This window comes from Spinacia oleracea, chromosome 1 (genome assembly GCF_020520425.1).
Source record: "Spinacia oleracea cultivar Varoflay chromosome 1, BTI_SOV_V1, whole genome shotgun sequence".
In the NCBI taxonomy this organism is placed as follows: Eukaryota; Viridiplantae; Streptophyta; class Magnoliopsida; order Caryophyllales; family Amaranthaceae; genus Spinacia; species Spinacia oleracea.
This window is the reverse complement of record NC_079487.1, coordinates 106,331,081-106,345,007: the sequence shown is the minus strand read 5'-3', so window position 1 is coordinate 106,345,007 and position 13,927 is coordinate 106,331,081.

The window sequence follows — 13,927 nt, the reverse complement described above, 5'->3', positions numbered from 1 at the left end:
TGGGCATTTTGTGAATTATATTTTGAAATAGGGGTATTTGGTGAAATAAGTTACATTGTAGGGGCATTTGGTGAATTAGAAAAGTAGGCTAACGGCGGACTAACAGCGTGTCATTAGTAAGGGTAGTTTGGGTATTATATTAAAGGTGAGGGGCATTTGGTGAATTTCTGAAAGTTGAGGGGCATTTGGTGAATTTCGTGAAAATTAAGGGGTATTTCATGAAAAATCCGTTTTTTTTAACTCCTCGTTCCAAAAAGATATCCACCCTTCATTATATGTTAAGCTTAAATAAACTTTGAAAATTAACTATACCCATCAATTTTCAATTACCTATAGAAAAACTACGGAGTAATATAGTCATGTGGTATCTTGGTGTACTCACGTTGAACGAATTTAATAAAGTCTCACGCGGTTACATTTTTTTATTCATTGTGTAAATATTTTTTTACTTATAATTCTTTAAAACATGTTAACATATTTTTATTTTTATTTTATAAAAATATTATCTTATGGTTGTGAATATTGTAATATATATAGATTTGTGGTATATATTGAAGTAAATTCTCAATATAAGTATTTCAATCAAGGTTCTTTATGTATATTGCATATGTATCAAATCATGTTAAATTTAATTTAAGAAATTTATTTCTATAACTAAATAAGTATTCCATAGTATAATCGATTATTTCCATAAATATAATTAGAAGGTTTTAGGTAAAAAAATATTAATTTAATTACTTTTTTTAATCGATAAGAGAGGCAAATATATCATGGAGTGACATTTGTCATCACCACACTGATCTCCTCTTTTTTAGTATATTACTAGTATAGTACCCGTGCGATGCACGACTTATAATCAAAATATTAATTTGTATGAAATCTGGTAGACAATTATAAAAAATAGAGTTTATAGATATTTTGCAAATAAAAAATAATCAATGATGGATAAGTTTGGTATTGCTCATTCGTTGTCCTACTTATTAAAACAATTAAAATAAATAAGAGTACGTAGATAAAATTATTTTCATTCTCATTTCCTACTTGTGTCAAACATAAAGTTATTTCACCCGCCCTTCACTTCAATAGTAATACCCACTTAATACTGGCACAATCCCCTCGTCAACCTCATTACCCGATCACTTATCACCTATCTAGACCATTTACTTAATTGAGTTAGAGATGAATTTAAGGCGGGGCAGGGATTGCACACCCGCACTCGCCTACAATTATCATCTTCATCCCCTACATCCAAGATAGGAACGATACACATCCCTCCTAACCCCCGTTTCAAGAGGTATAAAATAAAATCCATCCCCGCTTCATCACCTCCCTTCCCGTGTATCCACACCCACCCCTAGACTCGACTTTTTTTTTTTGGTAAGAGAGTTTTGTATTTTAAAACTCTATTATAGAGTCTCTGAAAGTTAGTTTGTCTAATAAGAGTTATTGAGTAAATAAACAAAACATTATAACATATAAGTTAATAATACTTTTTTATATATTCATAATCAATCAGATGAAGGATTGACGACTCAGAGGGGTCCAGTCTAAAATCATCATCGCCACTTCATCCACGACGAATACATTTTTTAACCCCATCACCCAATAAACTTTCCTCCATCGTTGTCTACTTGGAGCGGATGCATAAGGGGATCTCCCGAATAACCCGTCCCACTAACAAGCTGACATGCCTATATTAGATAAATGATCCATTTTTTCTTTCAACTAAACTTTAAATATATTGACATAAGTTTATTACGAAGTATTAAAATTGATTTTCTTAGGCTTCGTTCTATTGGACGTATTTTGGCTAAACTTATATTATCTGAACTTATCTTAACTTATTTTATTTGAAAAAAATTATTTAGTAAACTTATTTGTGTGTAAAAATATCTGGAAAAAAAAACTTATTTTTCTAAACTTATATTATCTGAACTTATTTTGTCTGAAATAAGTCAAAATAAGTGAAATGGAACAGAGCCTTAGCTATAATATTGAACAAAATATTTAAAAGTGATATACATAATTGGGATTGGGTGAGTGTTCTCAAATCTGATCAATTCAAACTCGCCCCATCACCAAGGTGAGTACATGTTATCCTTATACCCATCCACCAAAAATCTCTTTTGTTAGTCAATCATCTACATTTAACTTTGTCGGTAGACCAATCTAAAATCCAAACTCTCCACATCATCAAGTGCGATTCACCATTTACATATATAAATTTTATTTTTAGGGAATTTTAAAGTGATATTGCAATCATTTACATTAGCAAACATATTAATAATAAAGAAACTTAATCATCGAGATCTTATCAGTTTGGACATAGTTGATTACAATATATTAGTCAAAATTTCAATCAACATGCTCTTAAGACTTCAATAATATGAGCGAATAAATTATAACTCGTGTTCCCCATAAAAATGTTACGATAATGAGAATGTGGCAAAAGTTATTTTTGATATTTAAGATTAAGTATAAGCTTCGTACTAAACAAATGACCTATAAAATGTTTGAGATGACCTTGTTAAATACATTAAATCAATGGTTAACTTTTGTTGTGCATATCCGTATTCATTATATGATACAAATTATTAAAAAGTTGATAGTATTATAATAACATAATTGATAGTCCAAATTAAACTATTATAAGATTTCTATATGGTTATCAGAAATTATATGCAAAGAATTTTCATTGTATTACAAATAATAAACGATCTATGAAACGTTCGAACATATCTGTACTTAGTATATGACACAATTTCTAAACTAAACTTGATAGTGCTTACAATTAGTCATTATTTATGTTATGAGGCACATCAGAGAGCGACATTTGTCATCTCTACTCTCTCTATGAGTAAATAAGTACGGAGTATATAGATTTATGTTAGTATAGTACGGGGTATATAGATTTATATTAAGAAATTTATTGACATGAGTAATTCGTAGTATAATCGATTATTACCATAAGTAATTAGAAGATTTTAGGTAAAATATATACAAAGTATATTAATTATTTTTATTATAAGTTAGTTACCAATATTATAAAAGAGGCAAATTAGAGTGCCATTTATCAGTTGGTACATCAATTTGCCTCTCTTTTAGTATAGTAATCCGTATACAGATGTTTGTTAAAAATCGACTAAAATATAAGTCAATTGTTTGGCCAAAAATATTTGGAGGAGCTTTTGAAGTAGACAGGACTACGTACTCACTCAAATTTTTCTTATTTACTACTTCCATTTTTTTTGGGATAAATCACTTTTATTTTCACGGTTGTTATTACATAACTTCAACTATTAATATCTTAAATTATCAATTAGTAAAAATTATTTTAGAAAATGGTAGTAATATGTAAGTATTTAGAAAAATCCAACCAAATTCTACGGAGTACAAGGCTATGTTTATCATAAAGTATTAAAAATCACAAAAAAAACAGAAAAAGTAGAGGTATGTGAATATAATAGCTAGTGTAAAAATCAAATAGTTGCATCTAAAAAATTTAGAAATTACGTAGTAAAGTAGTAGATAGATTAGATTACACAAGCTTTGATTATGTTTAAAGAAGTTACATATTTTTTTTAAAGTAGTAACATATTACTATCAATGACAGTGATATTTATCGAATTTAGTTGCTAAATATACTACGATAAAATAGTACAATCAATGACGGTTATAATTATCGCATATAGTTGTTAAAATATTATAGAGTACTATTATAATTTTTTTATACTCTTATTCATACTTGATTGACTTTCTAATTTATTTGTTTTCGAATTATGTAAGTACGAAATATAAATAAGTATACTACTCTTAAATTTTTCTAAAAATCATGCTACGTACTCCGTATAAATGTATTAATTTTTAATAAAAAGATAACCTTATATTGGTTATATTTGTTACCAAATATAGAAAAGATATATATACTTAAAAAAAACTTTCCCCATGTATAAAATGAAATCTTTTATTTTTTATTTTGATGAAAAGAGAATCAAATATATTTTTTTGAGTTAAAAGTTAACAAAAATAATTATAGAATCAAGTATTTTATTCTTTTTATATTTTTGTGTATCTATAAGAGAGGTCGGTCAATGAGTGACATTTTTCATCACCACATTAATTTTCTCTCTTTTAGAATAATTCATAGACTAGTATAGTGCCCGTGCGATTCACGATTTATGATATAAATATTAAATTTAAGTATCTAAACTATACCTATAGAAAATTATCATCAAAATAGAGCTTATAGATAAACTTCTTATTAAAACTAATGATGGATAGATATGTTACTGCCCCATTTTGTGTCTTACTTTTTTAACAAATTGAAATAAAATAAAATAATGGTACATAGATAAATTTACGTTCTTCCCCTTTCATAACCCATGTCACACATAAATTTATTGTTTACTTTGATAGTCATAACCCCTTAATACTCCCATGTCATCTACATCATAACCCGATCATTTAAGACCACCAACACCTGTACCTGCCTAAAATTCTCATCTCCATGTCCGTCATCACAATAGGTACGATACTCATCCCCGTCTCGCGGGCGGAAAATAAAAATTTACCTCGCGTCATCATCCGCCCATGTATCCACACCCGCCTCAAACCAAACCCTGGACGTAGGAAATCACATTATTTTTTGATAAGAGAATTTTGTATTTTAAAACTTTAAGAGTATGTGACAATTTGGTTGTCTGATAACATTATACTTTGGACACATATAGCTTATAGATATTCTCCTAATTAAAACTAATGATGAATAAATTTGTAATTGCCCCATTCAGTGTATTATTTATTAAAAGATCGAAACAAATAATATACATAGACACAATTATTTTCATCCCCACTAATCACATGTGTGAAACCTAGCCCTAGGCGATTGGACCCGACATTATTTAATTTTTTGGTAAGATAGTTTTGAATTTTAAAACTCTATCCACAAATATTTGGTTGTCTTATTACATTATACTTTATACTTGACACATATACCTTATAGATATTCTGCTAATTAAAATTAATGATGGATAAATTTGTTATGGTGTCTTATTTATTAAAAAAACAAAAATGAATAAGGATACATTAACAAAATTATTTTCATCTCCATTCATCACATTTGTCAATCGTAGTGTTATTTTAATCCACTCGATAGTCATACACACTTATTCATTTTATATTTACATGCATCATTACCCGATCACTTAACACCTACAGACCTACTCCACTATTTACTTTATTCATCTAGTCATGACTTTGAGGCAGGTCGTGGTCCCACACTCGTACTCGCCTAAAATTACGATCCCTATCCCCGTCACCCACGATAAGAAAGGTACTCAACCCTCCCAAACTCCTTCTTAACGGGTAAAAAATAAAACTCATCCCCGATCTATCACCCACCCGTGTATCCACACTCTCCTCAAACCTCAGTTTTGAATTTTAAAATTCAACCCTAGATTCTTCTACAATTCTAACATGTCTTATTAGAGTAATTGAGTAAATAAACAAAACACTACAATATGTACTCTCTATGTCTAAAATTAATCGGTGCAATAGTCTTTTCACGGAGTTTTATGCGATAATTTATTATAAGATTATATATTATAATTTAATAGAAAAACAGGTCTGTTGGGAGATAGTGGGATTTTTTTATATAGAATAAAGTATAAGAGGGGGAAATCAAAGAGCACCATAGCTCTATATCGATTTCGTTATCCGAAATTGTGCGCAAAGATTTTTTATTAGATACAATATAAAATTAAGTCACATATATTACTCATCAAATGATCAAAGACAAATAAACTAATAATATAAAATGAAACTAAAAAACTCATAATTTTTTTTCCATTTAAAATATTAAAGGACTATTAAATAAAATGATAAGTAGACATTATAAATTTAAGAAAGAAAAGATACAAAGTTATTAACAATTTTTTTTCCATTAAGCATGTTTTACACAACCTTGATAAATACTACTTCAAATATTAAACAAAAAGTCAATATTCGTTAACATATCCGCATTCAATATAAGACACATATTTTAAATAAAATTAACAATACATGCAATTAGTCATTAGTAAATTTAAGTTAAATATTTTAATACATGTTAAGAGATGTTAAAATATTTTAAATAAAATTATATTTTAGACAACCTTGTTAAAAAAATATATTTTTATTTTTATTTTGAACAGATTATTTTAATATTGTAAATATTGTGATAATGAATTAGATTCTTAGTAGACTTTTTTTAGTCAATGATATACACAGTATCTTTCAACATGTTATTTTATTAGTATATTTAAATAAAGAAATTTATTTCCATAGGTAATTTATAAGTATTTTGTAGTTATTTGATTTGTTACCATAAGTAATTAGAAGATTTAAGTAAAAAATGTACGAAGTATATTAATTATTATATTTCAAGTTTATTTATTTATATTAAAAGAGAGGCCAATCAATGAGTGACATTTGTCATAATCACGTTGATTTTCTCTCTTTTAGTATATTATATAGAATAGTATAGTACCCGTGCGATGCACGATTTATGATATAAATATTAAATTTGCATATTTAAACTACAATTATAGACAATTATCATTAATATGGAGCTTATAGATAATCTTCTTATTAAAAATAGTAATGGGTATTGTCTCATTCCGTGTGCAATTTATTTAAAAATTTGAAGAAAAAAAAAGAATACATAAATAAATTTACTTTCTTCCCCTTTCATCGCCTGTTTCAAGCATAAATTTATTCTCGTATGCTCTTTACTTCAATAGTATTATACCCACTTAATACTCCCCCCATCATCTAAATCATTACCCAAATCATTTAACACCAACCCCCACCATATACTTTAATCATCTAGAGATAACTTCGAATCGGGGTGGGTCGGTCCCTAAATTCTCGCATCCTCTGCCCGCCACCATGATAGATACGATACTCATCCCCGTCCTAATCCCCGACTCGCGGACGAAAAATAAATTTATCCCCACTTCATGACCCGTTCGTGTATCCACACCTGCCTCAAACCTAGCTTTAGACCTAGGGGAGGAGCTAGTGTTTAAGATGTGGGGTCATTTGATCCCATTTGAATGTAGATATTTGATAAATTTTTAAAAAAATCAGAAAATTTGTAGTTTTTCAATAATAAAATCAATTTTGGAAATTTGCACCTACTATTTTTTTTTCTTCTACTCACTACTATATTATTTTGGATACGCCACTGCCTACACCCGACATCATTTTTTTGGTAAGAGAATTTTAATTTTAAAACTCTTTTTTAGAGTATTTGGCAATTTTGTTATCTGATTAAAGTAATCGAGTACATAAACCAAGCATTATCATTTGTAGGTTAATTAGTAGTAAAAAAATATTAAAAATATTCGTAATCAATTAGATGAAGGATAAGCGAGACAGACATATGCAATATAAAATCCATATCATAATCGCATTGTTACCCTACAACAGATATATCAAATGATTTATGTCCACCACCCACCACTTTCCTTCATGCCCGCAAACTTGGGTGGATGGGGGGTAGGGGGTTCTATATCAGTATGTTTGGTCAAAATCAACCTCACCTTTCAGCTAAATTTTGTGTATTTTGACATAAATTTATTTTATTTTTAACACCATGTTATTGATCAAAAATATTTAAATACGACTATACTTTTTTAGGATGGGGTAAGTGTTCTCAAATCTAATAAGTCCAAACTCGCCCTGTGACAATAGTGGTTACATATTATTTTTATAACCGTCCACCAATATCATCTATTTATTAGTCAATCATCTATGTTTATCTTTTTCTTCTTCTTGGATAATTATAGTGATACTTAGTACCCGTGTGATGCACGATTATCATAATAGAATATCAAATATGCAGTCATCTAAACTTATATTACAGACAATTACCATCAAAATAGAGCTGGATAGATAATTTTTTTGTCTTATTTGTTTATTTTAAAAATTGTACATAGATAATTTTATTTTCTTACCTTTCATCACCCATGTCAAACATAAAATTATTCTCACCGGCCCTTTATTTCTATAGTCATACCACCCAATACTCGTCCAACCATCTAAATCATTACCCAGATTATTTAACACCTACCTCCACCATATACTTTATTCAGCTACATATGACTTTGAGTAAGGGAGGCCTATTGTGGAGGATGGTCCCTCCACACTTGTACCCACTTAAAATTCGTATCCCCGTACCCTTCACTACGATAGGTATGATACTCATCCCCATCCCGCTCCGTCTCATACCCGTGTATCCACATCCGCCTCAAACCTAACCCTAGAGAGGACATTTGTTTGGGTAAGAGAATTCTGAAATTTTTATTCTAGAGTATTTGACATTCGGTTGTCTAATTAGGTTAATCGAGTAAACAAAAAATATTATAATATGTAGGTTAATAGTGATAAAAAATATTGATATATCCAACAATCAATTAGATTAAGGATAGATGGATCCATGGAGGGCATGTCCAGTATATCTAAAATTCTATCACAATCTCTACATTTTTTGGATGTGGCGAGTGTTCCCAAATCAATAAATACAAACATTCCCCGTCACCAAGTTTTGATGAACAATTTACATATCAAAATAATTTTGCAATTTTTTTATGTATAAATGATACTACAATCCATTTTACATTTACATATTAATAATTATTTTGTGTTAATTGCAATTAAATATAATAATATTAACTTATTACTACCTCCGTTTCAGAAAGTTCTTTACGCTTTGGAAAATGTGTCCAAAGTATAAAAACTTTGACCGTAAATTTTCACCATTATATACATCAAAACGTTACATGTAAGATCTTATTAGATTAGTCTCGAGATGTATTTTCAGAATATCAAATTTTTATAATTTTTTCACATACAAAATGGGATATATTATTAGTTAAATATTGCATTGGAGTCCGTGCAAATAGTAACTGTAAAGATCTTTTTGAAACGGAGGTAGTATATTATTAAACTAATAGAATAATATAAACCTTTTATAAGATATAACCATTATAAAGTCTAACTTATGGAGTTAGAAATTTCAAAATTATCATTGCGCCACCTCCCGAAAGTGATGTATTCATAAACATACCATTAAAATGTCCACCCACCTTTTCGACCAAAGATTCATATTACCCACCACCTTTTATTTCTTTTTAATTTATTTAATTTTTATCTAAATCACCTTTTAATCCTATATTAACCCTTTATGCTTTTGAGAATATATATAGACATTAAATTAGCTATTTAAAAATTATTCTTAAACTACAAATTAAATTAATATTTCGTATTTAGAATGAGCAAATATGTGTCGCATGTGAGTTTGGAACCTTAAATAAATCATTCTTTATTATTATATTGACAAATATGTTATCCCCATATTTCTCCGATTCCCTTCTAGCTAGCACAGATGTGAGACAAACATTCTCTAAACTCATCATTTCTACAATTGTCTTCGTTCATGCACTTAAGATCTTTATTCTTTATGTTTTAGTCATTTCCTAAAAGTTCTTTCCACTCTGATTTGTTTCATTTTAGGCATGTAAATTTTACATTTATAACCTCATTTTCCCCACCACAACATACAACTTACAAGATTTTATTATAGGAGTACGTCAACCACAAATTACTCACTCACAATACTTTAATATTAGATTTCAACCACTTGCATTGTTGATTTAATTAGGTTCTATTTCATTCAACTTATTTTGTTTGAACTTATATTATCTAAACATGTATGAACTCATCTAAACTTCACTTAACTCACTGAACTTGTTTGTTTGAAATAAAATTATTTGTGTGAAAATGTATGATTTTTTTTTTATGAACTTATCTTAACTGAGCTTATCTTAAATGAACTTATCTAAACTTATTTGAACTTATCTAAAATAAGTCTAATAAAACAGAGTCTTATAGTCACTCATTTTCCTATTTGCACATATATATCATCACATACTTACCAAAATTCTTTAATTATGGTGCAAATAGTTAACGTAAAGATCATTCGGGAACGGAGCTAGGAATTCTAACTAAGTCTAATTCAACTAAAAGTATGTACTGATTGAAGAAAATTGTAAATTCAGTTAGATAAATATGTTGGTCCTTGTAAATAAATAAACATACTTCATTTATTTTAAAATAAATGATACGGTCACATGCCATATTAAATGAAGCATGTTTGTTACTCCCTCCGTCCCTCAATGCTCGCACCGTTTTGACTGGACACGCTTGCCAATGTACAACTTTGACCACCAATATCTCTAACTACATATTATAAAAACTTATAAAAATATTAATAATTTTGAAAATTTTATATTAAGATGAAGAAAACAATATATTCTATACTAACATTTGTTTTCATATACTATAAATAAAATAGGGTCAAAATGAATTATGTGAATAGTGCAAAAAGTCAAAACGGTGCGAGTATTAAGGGACATATGGAGTATTCCGTAACAATTTTCTATATTATTTTTTGTTAAATGGAGTAAATATAAAGTAGTAAGACTAAAAAATAGCAGAGATAACTCTTTTTTTTGGGTAAATTAAGAGATATGATATTTAACATAATGTATAACATTTAATTATAGTGCAAATAGTTAATGTAAAGATCATTCGGGAGAGGAAGTAGAATACTAAGTACACTGTATGTCTAATTCACTTAAAAGTATATATTGATTTAAGAAAAATGTAAATTGGGTTTGATAATATGTTGGTCCTTGCAAATAAATAAACATGCTCCATTTGTTTTAAAATAATTGACACAATCACATGTCATAATAAATAGAGTATGTTTATTATTCCGTAATAATTTTTTATTTATTTATTTAATCTGGTAACATATAAAGTAGTCAGACTTTTAGTTTTAGGAAAAATAAAAGAGATAGAAACATAATATATGAATGTTTAAGAATTAAAATATATTGGTAATTTTATTTTTACGTAAATTTTTTAGAATATTTATTATTAACAGATTATTTAAGAGCAGTGAAAAATATTTTCATGGTGCATATTTTTCCTTAAATAAGACAAAGTAAATTTAGATTACTTATTTTAATTATTTTTTTATATTAAAAGAGAAGCGAATCATAAGGTGACATTTGTCATCACCACATTGATTTCCTCTCTTTTATATAGATTAATTAGAACGTGTATCAAATGGGGAATTGCCATGGGCGTTAATCAATACGGGTCCGGTAAAGAATAACTACAATGTGTTGGGATCATTTTTCTCAAATTCCTGTCTCGTTTACTGTCCCAACTCAATAAAACTATACTCCCTTTGTCCCTAAATGTTTTTCCCTTTTGTCATTTTACGTTGTTATTAAGGAAAATGGGACATTACAAGATTAACTATCACTGTTGTACTTTTATGGAAAACTGTTGTTTTTTTAATTTCATTTTCATAAAAAAAACAAAATAATTGTAAGGGTTGTGACTAGTAGACCTGTCAAACGGGTCGGTCGGGTCGGGTTGTAAAATTATATTTTTGGCTTCGGGTTAATTCAGGTCGTCACTTTCGGGTTTGTGTTTACTAATGCTTGTTCAAGACATAGAACTTTCGGATTCGGGTCGACCCAACGGGTTGAGAGATTTTAAAACGCGTATTATATTTTCATCAATTTAGGTAATAAATATACAAAATATGGGTACAAATTAACAAACTTTCCTACACAAGTTTATATTTAGTCAATTCAACCATAAAGTGACATATAATTAAAATCATAATCATATTACACCCAACAATAATAACAACAATGTGTTTTATATGCTTAAAGTTCCTCATAATTTCATTTATTAATATAAATAAAATGATTATAAATCGGTCGGGTAAAAAACGGGTTTGGTCGGATTTTGACTCATTACTTTTCAGGTTGCTCGGATGCGGATAAAATCGGGTTATGGGTCACAAAATCTTGTTCAAGACCCAGTGTATTCGGGTCAGGTTCAGGTGGTTTTCAGTTCGGGTCAGGTCGATTTTTGACAGGTCTATTTGTGAGCCAATAAAACTTTTAAGAAATAAAAGTGACAACTCATTAATCCAGCCAAACTTAAACCAACCAATGAGATTACAATGTCTTTCATTGACAAACCAATAGAATTACAAGGTTAAGATTACAAAGAGAAGATTAAAAAGGAAAGAAATAGAATGAGAAAGATAATTTTGGGATACCTTATTAGAAAACGGGAAACACATTTGGGGCGAAGGGAGTACTAATTTTATTTTTTGGGATGAAATTGGTGACTTGCATGTTAGAATGAGGGCAATTGCAAGAGTAGCAAATGATTTCTAATCAAAAATAAACTTTATGATTGAGATTTATAATTAAATTATTTTCCAATTCTCAATAGGTAAATAAATGTCATTTTCCAAAATAAACGACATTTATTAAGATGATAGAGAGTGTGTCCGACTCAAAACTTAAATACTTATTTGTATCTATTGAACATATGAACTTAATCCAATTTTTATTATGTTAGAACAATAAATGAGAAAACGATTTTGGAACAGAGGATAATGGAGTAGCATTTGTACAATACACAAGTAAGTAAATAACACAATAGTACTCCATAATAGGCTTGAAGAAACGACCTCGTGAGGCACAGGTTTAAAAGGCTCTTCTTAGTGTACATGGCCCAAGCTTCAACCCAAGTAGAAAAGGGAATAGGGGTTTACAAGATGACTCTAACAATCAAGGGCCAAAAAGAAAGGCAACAACTTTCCCTACATTTTTTAATGTTTTGCAAATAAAGTGGTTTGTAAAAACTAATAGCCCTCGTATTAGAAGTTTCAGATATGTAAAGTCTTAAGTGGCCCTCCAAGTTTATGTAGTACTCCTTCCGTTTTTTTTTTTTTATTACATATTTTTTTTAGGGTGTTTCACAATATTTGTAATATGGGAGAATCTTTTTCTTTTATAAATTTATTATACTACTGTATCACTTTTTGTGCCAATTTTTAATTTTAATTGGTCCAATTATTTCAACTCATTAAATTTCTTTACAATTTCCCAAGTATGTTAAGTTAGCAATCTTTGTGCTTTTTCATTATTAGTTCATTTTGATAAATAAAACAATCTTATTTGTTGTTGTAATGATTAGTGGATTGATGTTTTACTTGAGTTTATTTTTTTAATAAAAAAATTAATCTTTATTATACGTTAATAAACCTGCAAAAGTCCAAACGTAACCAACAAAAAGAAACGGATCCTACTACATGTACACTTAGTGTACAAGGCATCCTATACACCATGCTTTTCTATTCGTTGAAATGACATATTTATTGTCTTTCATTCTCATTTTTAGTAGGTTTGATGATGTGTCAACAAATTAATGGTGGTGTACAAGAGAATCTTGTACACTAGGTGTACATGTAGTCTTTTCCAAAAGAAACGGAGGGAGTATGTTGTTGTGGCCTTGTGGGGAATAGGGAGGTGATGAATTCAAGGAAAATTTTACTTCTTCCAAAGAAATTTATATCAGAAGTGAAAATTTTCTTGGATTTATCATTTGTTGTTTGTTGTGTTTTTTTGTGAATTCGTTTTGATTAATGTAAAATTTACCAATGTAAATAAAAAATACGGAGTAATAAAAATATTAATAAAAAAAAAAACTTGAAGAGGTGAATATCTCTATTATATAAAGGAACAACTGAGGACTTTTTCGTAATATCACTTTTCGTGTCCCCAACATAAAAGACTAAAATACCCTCAATGTGTTGCTTATCCGGCTTGATGAGCCTACGTTTCTAGGGTTAGATTTCTGACATTTCGTTTATCTCATTTCTCTCCTCCCACCTGCCTCTCTCCCGCCTTACTTTTCTTCTCTTTCTCCCTCTTCACATTCAACCCTTTCTTCATCTCTCCCTTTCTCTCTCCTCTCACATTTTAGTTTTTTGAAATTTCTGCTC